The sequence below is a fragment of the Anser brachyrhynchus genome, assembly GCF_964034855.1.
Source record: "Anser brachyrhynchus genome assembly, chromosome: 7".
NCBI classification, from domain to species: Eukaryota; Metazoa; Chordata; class Aves; order Anseriformes; family Anatidae; genus Anser; species Anser brachyrhynchus.
In genome coordinates, this window is record NC_137701.1 from 26,183,331 (window position 1) to 26,195,973 (window position 12,643).

General features: G+C 43.9%; 1 protein-coding gene across 5 annotated transcripts in view; it reads right to left on the minus strand.

Annotated features, from left to right (window-relative positions):
• The window catches only part of KALRN (kalirin RhoGEF kinase), a 502,773-nt gene extending 500,538 nt beyond the window's left edge, over window positions 1-2,235 (minus strand). The window contains exons 1-2 of one of the 5 annotated variants that reach the window (XM_080599249.1): window positions 2,219-2,235; window positions 1,005-1,523 (exon numbers count right to left, since the gene is read on the minus strand). The gene's annotated coding sequence lies outside the window, so the exon portion shown is untranslated. Of the gene's footprint in view, window positions 1-15; window positions 714-1,004; window positions 1,654-1,699; window positions 1,838-2,218 lie in introns of those variants that run through there. The other 4 variants (XM_080599250.1, XM_080599243.1, XM_080599251.1 and 1 more) reach the window with 4 other exon arrangements.
• Between the last annotated feature and the right edge of the window lie 10,408 nt (window positions 2,236-12,643).

Consider the following 12,643-nt stretch of genomic DNA (forward strand, 5'->3'; position numbering starts at 1 on the left):
CGGCACGGCACCCACCGCTTCCCCTACCGGCACCTCCCGAGCCTGCGGCGTCCCCCGGGCAGCCCCGGCTGGGGGCTGGTGCTGGGTGTCCTCCCCCGGCTGCTCGGCAGCCCTACTGGTGCGCATCGCCAGCTTGCGCCGCTGCCATTCCGCCCCCCGGGCGAGCAGCCGCGGTGCTGGGCTGTCAGCTGGGCAGGTGGTCGGGGATCGAGAGCAATAGCTCCTGTGGTTGAAAGGAAACACACCCCCACACCTTTTTTTTTTTTCTTTCCTTCCTTGGTTGCTGTTCATGGGTTTTGGAAAGGCTCAGTGCAGCTGCGTGTTGCTGCAGGTACGCCTTCATGGCTTACCCCTTACGGTCCCAGGGGTGGAGAGGCAAAAAGGAGTTGGAAAAGCCGAGGTCCTGGTCCCAGCTCAGCTGCTGATGCAGCTATTTAAATGATTTTATTTCTCTGCTCTAGCTGCAGTATTTGTGATTGGGGACAATAATTGTTGTCCCCAAAGGAGCACCGTGAGGAATGCTTGTTTGTACTCTAGCAGCTGTGTTAAATACTATTCCCTAAGCCCAGCTATCAAGATTTCAAGCACAGACAGGCAGAGATAGACAAAAAGGCAGATATTTGCCATTTGGGCACTTTCCTTTCTTCTCCTGTTCACCTATTTGAAGTCTCACCAGCTCCTCATTCCTCTGTAATCACGTAACAGCCCTACGACTAGCAGCCTGCTTAAGGAGAAACATTGTTTAAGGCACCTAGGCAGAGCCCCACTGTAAAACAGGGCTGCTCTCACACCTTGGTTGCTCATCTTTTTGTTACCTCTGCCCCGGGAAAGGGGAAGCAACTGTTGGAGCAGCCACCCCTCTGGCTGGATCACCCTTGGATAACCCAGCCCTGTTACAGAAAAGCATCTTCCACTCTTAGAACGGAAGGTCTCAGCCAGCAGGTCCCTGTGCCCCCAGAATACCCGTGTGCCCCCATGTCCCTGTAGGGATGATGCCCACTCACCGCTCCTTTGCCACTGAAGAACTCGGACGTTTGAGGGACTCTTGAGGTGCACAGGAGGAAGTGTGCTGGAGAGGACACAGACAAAATGTCTCCAGGTCACCGCAGAGGGACTCGCAGGGGCACTTCAGAAGAGCTCAGCACCAGTCTAGTGCATCTCAGGAGAGAAAATACTCCAGGTAGCAGAAATCTCAGAACCAATTGGTTGTAAGCGACACTGTCTGGATCAGATCTCAATCTGTCGGGCAGGTTAGCAGCTGAGGCCAGCAGAGCCTTTTCTGTTCTACCGCTGAGTATTTCAGACAACACAGGAAAATAGATTTCCTCCATCAGCTCTCTTCCCAATAGAGGGTAGGGGAAGGCTGGAATTGGATTCACACCCACAGACTGGGTATATTGTACTTGATAAGAGGGCTGAATCTTTCCCTGAAGAAGCTGAGGTATCAGAACAGCATTGAGCAGGCAAGCTGAGCAGATGCATCTCAGTCATATCTTCTCCAACCTTACTGTTTACTACTGGAACTGAAACAGAATTGAGAAGCAAACCGTACATCAGGCCTGGGGATGGCAGAAATATAAACAAGCATCCTATAGAGATCTAGCATTTAGTTTCCCTCTGGTTGCTTTATTCTCTCCCTTCTGATCTACTGCCTGTTTCCCAAGCCTCACCCCAGCTGTGTTTAAGTATAGCCATTTACCTTTTTATGCTTAGGGATAAAAAGGGTCATTTCACAACTATCTGCAGAAAACAAGGCTAGGTGCAGACCTCTGTGCTGCCTCCTTAGGGCCATCAGCACACCAGGACTGGCTCAAACTCCAGCAGTAGGGCATTAACACACCACAAACACCTGAGCACAATCAGTCTTCCAAGCACCAGCCTTCTTCAGCAACCGCTCATCCCTTTTCCACACCACAAGGCAGAAAAGCCTTCACTCTTCAAGGCCTAAGCAAGCTGCACCATTTCAAATCCTGCCTTGAGATTTCATCTCTGAATATTCATTACACACAGCCCTGCTTCACTCCTTAGCCCTTTCTGCCCCCCAGACTCTCACATGCAGCCTGATGTGCAAGCGTGAGCTAAAGCTTTGGTAGCTGGGAAGATAGGAACTTCCCAGTGAAGCACTTAGAGTCCACTTGGGATTTTGTACAGTCTAGTGGGTTTCTGAGTCAAAGCGTTCCTTCTCCAGGAGCATCCTTAGAAGCTGGGCAGGAGTTACCTATAGCAAGGAAGGTTTTGCATTATTCAGCAAGGAGAATTAATGATGTCAGTGACAGAAATTTATATTCCCTTTTCATTATGAACCCTGCAGGTGTGGCCTATACCATTGATTGTAGAAGTCACATAGGCAACAGAAAATGCCCTTGTCTGCATAACCTGCAACCACTTTAGAAAATGCTGAGAGATGGAGGGCAGTTCGTTTAACTCACCTGCCACGCTGATAACTGTACTGATTTCTGTTAATATTAAACCAGTTAAGGCACTTAGATTTAACCATATAAAATACAGATAGTTTCTGCAAACAGCTATTTTTTTTTCTTCATAGGGCAACTTCATTAGAACAAGAATGGTCCTAGGTCTTTCTCATGCTTTGAAACAAATGGGATTTCCTACTTTTTAAAGAATAAAGGGTTGTTGTTGCCTTTTTTTTTTTTTAAATCTAGTTTCATTCAAGTACATCAAGACCTAGCTGTGTATTTCTGTTGCTACCTCTGCCGGGCTAGGTGCAGCACTCCTGAGCTTGCAGCTCCACTGGCCAGGAAAGCCCCACACAACATCTTCACTGTTTTCATGATATTATCATTGAAGCACCAGTGCTGCTGACACGTTTTGCACACAGCATGGACATGCAGGATGGGGAGAATACACATCAGTAAGGTCCAGTGCAACCCCAGACGTTGTGAGCTGCTATTTTCATTACCACTGTGATACAAGCAGGGCTGTCACTGTAAAGTATCCTCAACCACTTGGAGCCACCATGACTTCAGTTCAAGTCTCAGCAACAAGTTCATGATTTGTATCATTCAAAGAAGAGCTGTTAAATATGGAATAAAATACTTTCTGCAATCTATAAGTCAACTTTTTGTTATAACACTGAAGGTACCTCCAAGTTCTTTGCAATACAAAACACCAAATAAAACAAAACAAACAAACAAAACCACCTGCAGAATTACATAAGCCAAAATGCACCAGTCTCGTTGACAGACACTGTTTTAACTTTTCGCATGGCTCTACTTGGCAAATATTTCAATTCATAACAAAAAAACTAGTTTAGGTGGGTACAAATGTTCTTATTTGTGTGAGCCTTGAAGCTGCTCAAGTAGCAGAAACTGTCTCACAGGCTTTTGACTTAAGTCCTCTACTACAGTCAAGTTTTCCAACAGGACAGCAATAGATGGCATCAGAGACAAAACATATTTTAGCTCAATCTCACAAGCCTGTGAACTATAGGATGGGAGGAGGGGAAAGTATTTGAACAACTAATCAATAAATTTTGTTTTACCAAGACGGCAGATCCAAGATAGGAGAAGAGTATTTGAAGGCTGTGGGGCAGTTGCAGTGCTGGAAACAATGCAGCACTCAGAGGAAGCACACGCAATGTGGGTGTCCCACAGGAGGGATCAGGAGTCAATTGCTGTAACACCCAGGACCCATGCCAAGGCTCCTTATTCAAAACGGGACGGGGAGAAAACCCATCCTGCCAGGCTCAGCCAACAGCTGAAGTCTGCAAGGTGCTGCAGAGACCGTTACTTGTGCAGAAAGTCCCTTCCTCTCGGTGTCACAGCACCATCTAAATGCAAAGTGTTAATGGGTAGGATCAAAGAGAAAGCCTCAACAGCAGAGCAGGAAAACCTAAGTCTTAAAAGCACCTAGGGCTGCCTCATTAATAAGTTATTTGCAGTTACATTCTGGGGTATGTGAGAAAAATTTCTCATACCCAGAGACCTGTTCAGACCCATGCCTAGGTATTAGAGTTGAAATTACGGTGCTCTTACACTGGGCTGAGTGCAGGGGGTCGAAGTGTCTGCTCATATTCCAGACTATTAGGAATCCTGCAGGGGAAAATCTGTGAGCCCCCAGAAACACGGTGCGCAAAGAAGCCTCTAGGGCAGGATGGAGGAGGCAGAAGGCATGTTTCACATGTTTAGACACAAATGCCCGCACATACGTCAAAGATTATTGCTGTGTTCAATAGACAATGCGAACATCGAGGTTGGCTTTGCAGCAGCCATGTGTACGTTACACATGCAAGTTAGCTCGACCCTTTACTCAGATGTGAACAGCTGTATGAGTAGGCATGGAGCAAGCCCTAATCCCATGGCAAAGGGTTTGTCTCAGCATCATCTCTGCTGCAGTTATCCTCCAAAGCTGAAGTGGGAATGTCTATCGGTTGCCACCTACTCTCCTGCTTCAAGAGTCGACATTATCTCCAATTTCCCTGAACTTGGGCAGGAAGATGAGCAATAATCACTCCTCCTCAAAAACACTACCCCATCTAGAAGACAGTGACAACAATTAGCAAGATAATTTAAAAACTATATAATAGTTTTGCACAGGTCCTTTGCTAAGTTTACAGATCTGAGTCTGGAAAGAGTCAATCGTGACTGAAAATCCTTTTTCCCATGGTAGCTGTTTTGTTACACTTGTTAATTAAATTGCTAGTGCCAGTGGATCACCATTTTTATTAAATAGTGGGGGGAAAAAAAATTAAAAAAAAGAAAAAAAGAAAAAAAGAAAACTAATTGCAAAGGTGGTATCCTTCAGCCAGATCCCATTTGCTACAGCAGGGCAGACAAGACAAGTTTGCATTGGCCAAGTCTAGGCTCTATTTTTATGTACACAAAGAACTTCAGTCTTAAGCACAGTTAAGCTGGAACATTTTCTTCTAACTAAATTTCTTGCAAACTTTTAATCCTGGCTCTGCAATTTGGCGCGATTCTTAATGATACAGAGAATTATTTATTTACCAGGAGTTTTTGTACTCCCTGCAGCCTCCCAGGCACATTCTGCCCAGTGCAGAAAGAGTTACAGAGCTAAACTAGAAAAAGGAAATATTAAACATTGAAATGTTTTGGGGAGAACTTTAAATGCAGATATTAGCTATTCAGAAAAACAATCTTAAGGTGAAGCATGCATTAAAATTAAACAGTGACTACTACTTTATTACCATAAGCATTCATTTCAGTTCACTTGTAGGATACTAATTTCACACATGGTTGGGCATAAATACTAACCTGTTTTCTATTTCACCAGTACAAATTAGTGTAAGAAAGAAACCTTTTTCCCTGTTGTTGTGTATGCAAAAACAAAAACAATGTGAGCTCAGTTTAGTTTCTATAGAAAGTCAGAAAACTAAATGATTGGATCTGAGATTGGATCTATAAATTTGTTACAGCATTTAAGATTTGGATTCTCAAAAGAAGCCCTAATAAACTCACAATAATCAGCTAAAACACTAAAAGTATCCCTAGGACATCAAGCAATTCATGTATTTTTATTAAGTTAAGTGATGTCATCACTGACATCCTTTCAAAATCCCCTGGACACTCTTACTGCAAACTGCACTATAAAGTCCTCATACAACCTGCCAGCAACCTGTACAGACCCTATACCAGGAGGTCACTGACCCTGCTCCATGTCTTACAGTGTCTGATGTACAGAACATCGTAATATTCACAGCACCAGATACTGGTAATTGGAGAATCTTTTCTGAAATTTCACAAATAAGCAAGGTTACTAATCAAATTAGGGCTTTTTATTTGTTGGGTTGGGTTGGGTTGGTGGGTTTTGTTTGTTTGTTTGTTGGTTGGTCGTTTTTTAAAATGAACATCACAGCATCAGTCATGTAACAAATTTAGTTGAGCTTTTATCTGCAGAGCTGCATGTGAGTAACTGTCACAAGATACCCATCAGCTGTACTTATTTATTTATTTATTTATTTATTTTTAACAGAATTACTGTTACTGAAAGCTGCACTCAGTAAATTACCAATGCCCAATCTGATGCACTGGAATTGTTCAGTGACTGTTTACCCACACTCCTACAAGCACACGCTTGTTTTGTTCCCTAGATCTCAGGGGCAGTTCTAATTCTTCCCAACCCCAGGGCAGGGGGCAGTTGTTCAGTGTCTCTCTGCTTTCTGGCAACTACTTTTCTCCAGAGAGCTTTAAGGGTCCTGCTAAGCAGAACTCCCCTTCTGCCACTTTCCCCATATCTCTTTGCAGCCTGGCTTAAAGCTATGGCTGGAGAGTTTCCAGATATTCCGCTTCATTAGTTGTCCTTTTGGCTTTCTCTTTCTTGCCTATTAGTGGGTCTCCTTTTCCCTGCTGCCTTGTGACAAGAGGGTCACAAGGAAGCAGAGTAGCTCCAGCTTGCTCCCAGTACCGCTTGCTGAAGGTAAGCATGAAGGAGAAAAGGCGTGAGGACACTGGGAGTGCAAAAGAAGCATGTATGACTGTGACCAAGGACTAAGCAGTAGGCGAGGAGGAAGGTTTGGCCAACCAGGAACATCCTGGTGCTGCCAGGCCTCACGGGCTGAGGGCCAGGCTCCCACTCCGCTCCCAACCCTTACAGGCCTGGTGCTTCGCTGCTTGCAGCGCTCCTTCAGATCTCACACAGCTCAAAGCCCAGCCTAGCTCTGGACTCTAAAAGTAGGTCTCTGCTGCCACCACATCCTGCTCGGGGTACCCTACATTTCCCATATATTAAAAAGTCAGGGATGGATTTCCATTATTCACAAGGAGACCTAAGCAGACAGACAGGGATGATGTGTGCGTATGGTTCATTGCCAGTTCCTTAGGAGCTTTGTTCCAGTTCTGCCAATCATAGAAACACAAGGTTGGAAAGGATCTACAAGATTAGCTAGTTCAACCATCCTCCTATTACCAATACTACCCACTAAGCTATTAAATCATATCTCGTAGCATCTTGTCCAGGTGCTTCTTGAACATTGTGAGGGGCAGTGACTCCACCACCTCCCTGGGCAGGCCGTTCCAGTGCCTGACCATTCTTTGAGAGAAAAAAATTTTCATGATATATAATCTAAATCTCCCCAGGTGCAACTTGTGGCCATTTCCTCGAGTCCTATCATTAGTTATCTGAGAGAAGAGGCCGATCCCCTTCTCATCACAACCTCCCTTCAGGAAGTTGTAGAGTGCAATGAGGCCTCCCCTGAGCCTCCTCTTTTCCAGACTAAACAACCCCAGCTTCCTCAGCCTCTCCTCACAAGACTTGTGTTCCAGACCCCTCACCAGTTTTGTTGCCCTTCTCTGGACACGCTCCAGGGCTTCAATGTCCTTCTTGTAGTGAGGGGCCCAAAACTGAACACAGTACTCAAGGTGCGGCCTCACCAGAGCAGAGTACAGGGGGTGATCACCTCCCTGGACCTGCTGGCCACGCTATTTCTAAAACAAGCCAGGATGACATCGGCCTTCTTGGCCACCTGGGCACACTGCTGGCTCATGTTCAGCCGAGCATCGATCAACACTCCCAGGTCTCTTTCCTCTTCACAGTCTTCTAGCCACTGTCCCCCAAGCCTAGAGCGCTGCATGGGGTTGTTATGGCCAAAGTGCAGGACCCGGCACTTGGCCTTGTTAAACCTCATCCCATTGACCTCAGCCCAGCAGTCCAGCCTATCCAGATCCCTCTGAAGGGCCACCCTACCCTCAGGCAGACCGACACTATCTCCCAACTTGGTGTCATCTGCAAACTTACTGAGGGTACACACAGCCCCCTCATCCAGATCATCAATAAAGATATTAAACAAGATTGGCCCCAGTACCGACCCCACTTGTAACGAACACCAGCTGGACTTAACTCTGTTAACCATGACCCACTGGGCACGGCCCTCCAGCCAGTTCTTTACCCAGAGAAGAGTGTACCTGTCCAGGCCACGGGCAGACAGTTTCCCCAGGAGAATACTGTGGGAGACCGTACCAAAGGCCTTGCTGAAGTCTAAGTAGACTACATCAACAGACCCTCCCTCATCTACCAGTCTGGTCACATGATCATAGAAGGAGATGAGGTTGGACAAGCACGACCTGCCTTTCATGAACCCGTGCTGGCTGGGCCTGATCCCCTGGATACCACGCAAATGCCATGTGATCTCACCCAAGATGATGTGCTCCATAACTTTCCCTGGAACCGAGGTCAGGCTACAGGCCTGTAGTTCCCCGGGTCCTCCTTATGGCCCTTCTTGTAGATGGGAGTCACATCAGCAAGCTCCAGTCCTCTGGGACTTCTCCAGATGACCAGGAACGCTGATAGATGGTGGAAAGCAGCTTGGCAATTACCTCCGCCAGCTCCCTCAGCACCCTAGGGTGCTGACTGCAGTCTGCCAACTGCAGATGTGAATGATTTTCACCTCAGAAGAATGCTCCAGTGGCAGAAGATTCAAAGTGGAACCTCAGTACCACAGAGAGGCACCAAAGCCTCCATATTATTGTTGTTGTCATGGTTATTGCTGCTGGTTTTGGTATAATTTTTCACTTTGTATTTTTAATTCCAGTATGGATGGGACCCAGAGTCAGGCAGAAGTACAGATCTGGTGTGCTGAGCTCTTACAAGGAGATAAAGTAAGGATCCAGGTGGGAAGTCCCAGATGATACCACTTCACAGGAGGGGCAGGACTGTATCTGAAGATAGCATTTTCAAAACATCCCTGTTCCTAGCCGCTGTGGTGCTTGCCCCAAGAGAGGGATCAGTTACGTGACAAAAGGTAAGGCTGACATACTTTCTGCAGAAGAAGAGCTGCCTTAAAGGTGGGTATTTCTCCAACCCAGTCTGTCAGTCCAGTAGGGGCTGGTATCAAAATTACCTCCAGGAAAGCTGAGCTATAAATTCTTAAGGACCACACATGATTCTGAGTATCTTTGAAAGCCTAATGCCTCACAGCTGCTGGAGCCAGAGTACTCCATTCCTTCAAAGGGGAAACCTTCAGTGGTCATCTGGATCTGTTTAGAAACTCTGATATCTGCTAAAAAGGAAGCTCTCTGTATCATTATGGCTGATATCATGAATCTAGTAACTTCAACCACTGTGCACAAGCACCGACCATTTTCCTTTCTTTGACTACGTAAGTCAGCTCTTCCCTGTACTCTGGTGAACATCTGGAAGAGACCAAATCCACGCTATGCTCTGTTAGCAAACTTTATTTTACAGACATCACTAGACAGCTCATGATCCAGAGCTGCAACAGGTCCAAGCTATAGGTCATGGGCCACCTGGCTACTGAGACTCAGCATCTTTGGATCAGGTCTCATTGGTCCTGGAAGAAAATGTTTTTTAACTTGCCAGAGGACCAGCAGACCTGCTGTATGACACATACAGAAGTTTACAAAGGGCTTCGTATCCATTGTCCTGTCAGTAACTAGATGAGGCATAACACATTTCAGAAATACTTCACTTCTTGGGTAGAGCCAGCTAGGGCAGCGCTAGGGAGCTCAGGATACCAAACAAATAGCCAGAAAGGGAAGGCTGGGCAACCTCTGTTGTTTCAGTGCAAGGTAAAGTTGGGCTAATATCAGTTTTTAACATCTAATAAATTTGCTGTAACACACAGTTTTGGCAGGAGTGGCTGAAACAGTTCTGCCAGCAGTCGGGAGAAAGAATTCAGGATGTGTTGCTTTCAAAACTTGACATTTTGACCCTCTATCTGAAAATGGTACTTTTTCCTTCAGAGAGACTTCTTTCTTTAAATGGATGGTGGTTAAAGACAAGCCAAGCATCCTGAAAGTGAAACAAATACAGGGTGCCTGTGCAGCTCAAGGAGTTATGGCTACTGGAAATATTCTAAACCTGCGTCTATGCGGTGCGTGCTCAGCGATATTCACTCTGGTACACCGCCAAAGAGAAATACTTTTACTCCAGTGCCAAAAACAGAACAACAAATACATATTACATAGAAACAAATACTGGGAGTAAGGATTCTTAGACTAATTTCCGAAGTTTCTTTGTGCTATGAATTATGACCTTTCAGAGAACAATTATCCCTCTAAATAATAATTAACCTATCTGCAACAGGGCAGTAGTATATTCTTACCTTCAGGGAAAGGCTAAATTCATTATGGTTCAGTGAAATATTCTTAGTTATACAGCTTAATGACACACTACTTCAGGGTGAATTTTACTCCTATGAGAAGTCTCAGCTAATCCTTTGCACAGAATTGAATTCCACGTTCATATTTATGAAGAGTCATACGGAGTTACAGCAAGGTATTTTGGTGCCCAAGAGACACACATTTCCCTTCCAGCTTCTGGTTTCTCCTCCCAGCCAGCACTGCAGGTACTGCTCTGGGGCACAGCCACGTTTGGCCCCATTTGGTCATAGGAGTGACACTCAAAAAGCAGCCCCCCACTCCAAGTCTGATATTCTGCAAGTGCTAAATAATAAATCATTGTGAGGTTCTGCGAGACAAAGCTTTTATCTCAAAGATAAATCTCATCATCAGTCAGAAAATGGAGCAGCACAACATGACAACTAAATTTAAGATTCAAATGCTGATATTGTAAATGTACTTGCTTTTCCTAAACAACAGAAGTAAGCACTGCAGTCATTGGTACCATTCTCACAGTCAAAGAATATTTGAAACCCATGAATTCATATTTGTTCGTCTAATGACATTTTAATCCTTTTATTTTAATCTCTTGCCATGGCAATCCTTCCTGCTCTCTTTATATACACATGTATATACAGAAAATTTGGGGATGATTCTCCTCCAGTCAATGGAAAGGGGAGTTTCATGAATGCTTCTTTTTTTTTTTTTTTCATTTTCTTGATGTGGGGAAGCAAATTATGACCGATTTTGGCAATGAAGACAACAGTTCTCTACTAAACATTTTTCTAGATTTCCCAATGACTATTATTTTGTCTAAGCTATTAGACTAAAGAGTTTTTCTGCATCTTGTAATTGCGACATAGCACAACATCAGCATTTAGTTTCAGTCAGTAGAGTACATAAGTGTCAGAAGTCTCTTTTGTCTTTAGCTATGGAACTGAAATAAAATCCTGGACTCAGTAAAATTAAAGACAAAAGTCCCCGTAGCAAAAAGGAGACCAAATTTCATCCAAACATTTTTTAGTCTGATCAGTGTAAGATGTTTTTATTGCTAAAAATCCCAGGTTCAAATACTACACAGCATCCATTTAGATTGTGAAACTGGAACTAATCTTAGGAAGTTTACTGAGGAGCTATTTCTCGTACTTGAGTTAAAATCAACATTTGTTACATTTTAATGGTTTCAGTAAAGTGTATTGTTCAGAAAATCAGTCCTCCACCCTATGCTAACGTGCTCCAGGATCTCCCTCACTACTTTCTTCTGCATCAGTTATTAGACCTTGCCCTACCCTAACAACATCAAGATCATTCTTTGCGAAGTTGCAGCTAATTTCAGAATTACACAAACAGCTTATTTTTTTCCCTGATATATTTTCATGTGTTTATCTTCACTGAATTTCATTTGCCATCATACTGCCCCATCATCTAGTTTTATTAATCCTTCCAGACATCCTCCCAGTCCTCTATGGTTTCTTGCTTAGTTTTGCCACTTCATTATTCAATTCATCTTCTAGATCATAATGAATTGTATTGAAAGCTATATTCTCTACAGTACAGAGTGATTATTCTTAATATTGAATTGGCTTGTGCTATGATACATTTAGTGGTGCAAGAAACAAAATCCAAAAAGCATTAGAAAAAGAAAAATACTCTAACACGGGTCCCTAAAGAAAAGGAAAGCTAGCTGGACTTCTCATCCTTGCCAGGGCACAGGGCTTTTTTCTTTTTCTTTTTCTTTTTCTTTTTCTTTTTCTTTTTCTTTTTCTTTTTCTTTTTCTTTTTCTTTTTCTTTTTCTTTTTCTTTTTCTTTTTCTTTTTCTTTTTCTTTTTCTTTTTCTTTTTCTTTTTCTTTTTCTTTTTCTTTTTCCTTTTCCTTTTTCTTTTTCTTTTTCTTTTTCTTTTTCTTTTTCTTTTTCTTTTACTTTTACTTTTACTTTTTCTTTTACTTTTTCTTTTACTTTTTTCTTTTTCTTTTCTTTCCCCAGGCTCCAAACCCCTTTCTGTGGTTTATGGTATGCTAACAAAACAGCACACATTTAAAATAGAGCTTGATGCTTCCAACCCTTCCAGTGCATGGGAGTTGAATATCCCCACTGCATCAGCATTGTCTCTGCTTGCTTCAGCCCTCCGTGTACCCGGGAAGAGTAACGCTAGGCTGGTCCCACACGCTGACACGTCTGCCTCCCCACTAGGAGCTCCTGCCATCTCCTGCAAGCTGAGATGGTAGAGGGAATAACTGAGAAAGAAAAGAGGAGGGAAGGGAAACATCACCACACTGGAATGATGCCCAGAGTCCAGTGAAGTTAGGCACTCAAGTCCTATTACAATTTTGTAGAAGTTAAGTGCCAAAGCCCCTGAAAACCGTTTTAAAAATCCCTAAAGAAATGGTTATATCTACCACACTTTGCCAAGGCATGGAGCTGCCTCCTCGCTGTGCTGTAGTTTTGTCTCTAACTGTGTGGGTGGACATTTTTAGACACTAACATCAGGCAGAGGAGCTACTGACTCAGAATCTGCTGTGAACTTTCAACTAACAGGAGTCAACCCCAGAGTCTCTCTCTGGAAAAAAAAAAAAAAAAAAAGAAAAA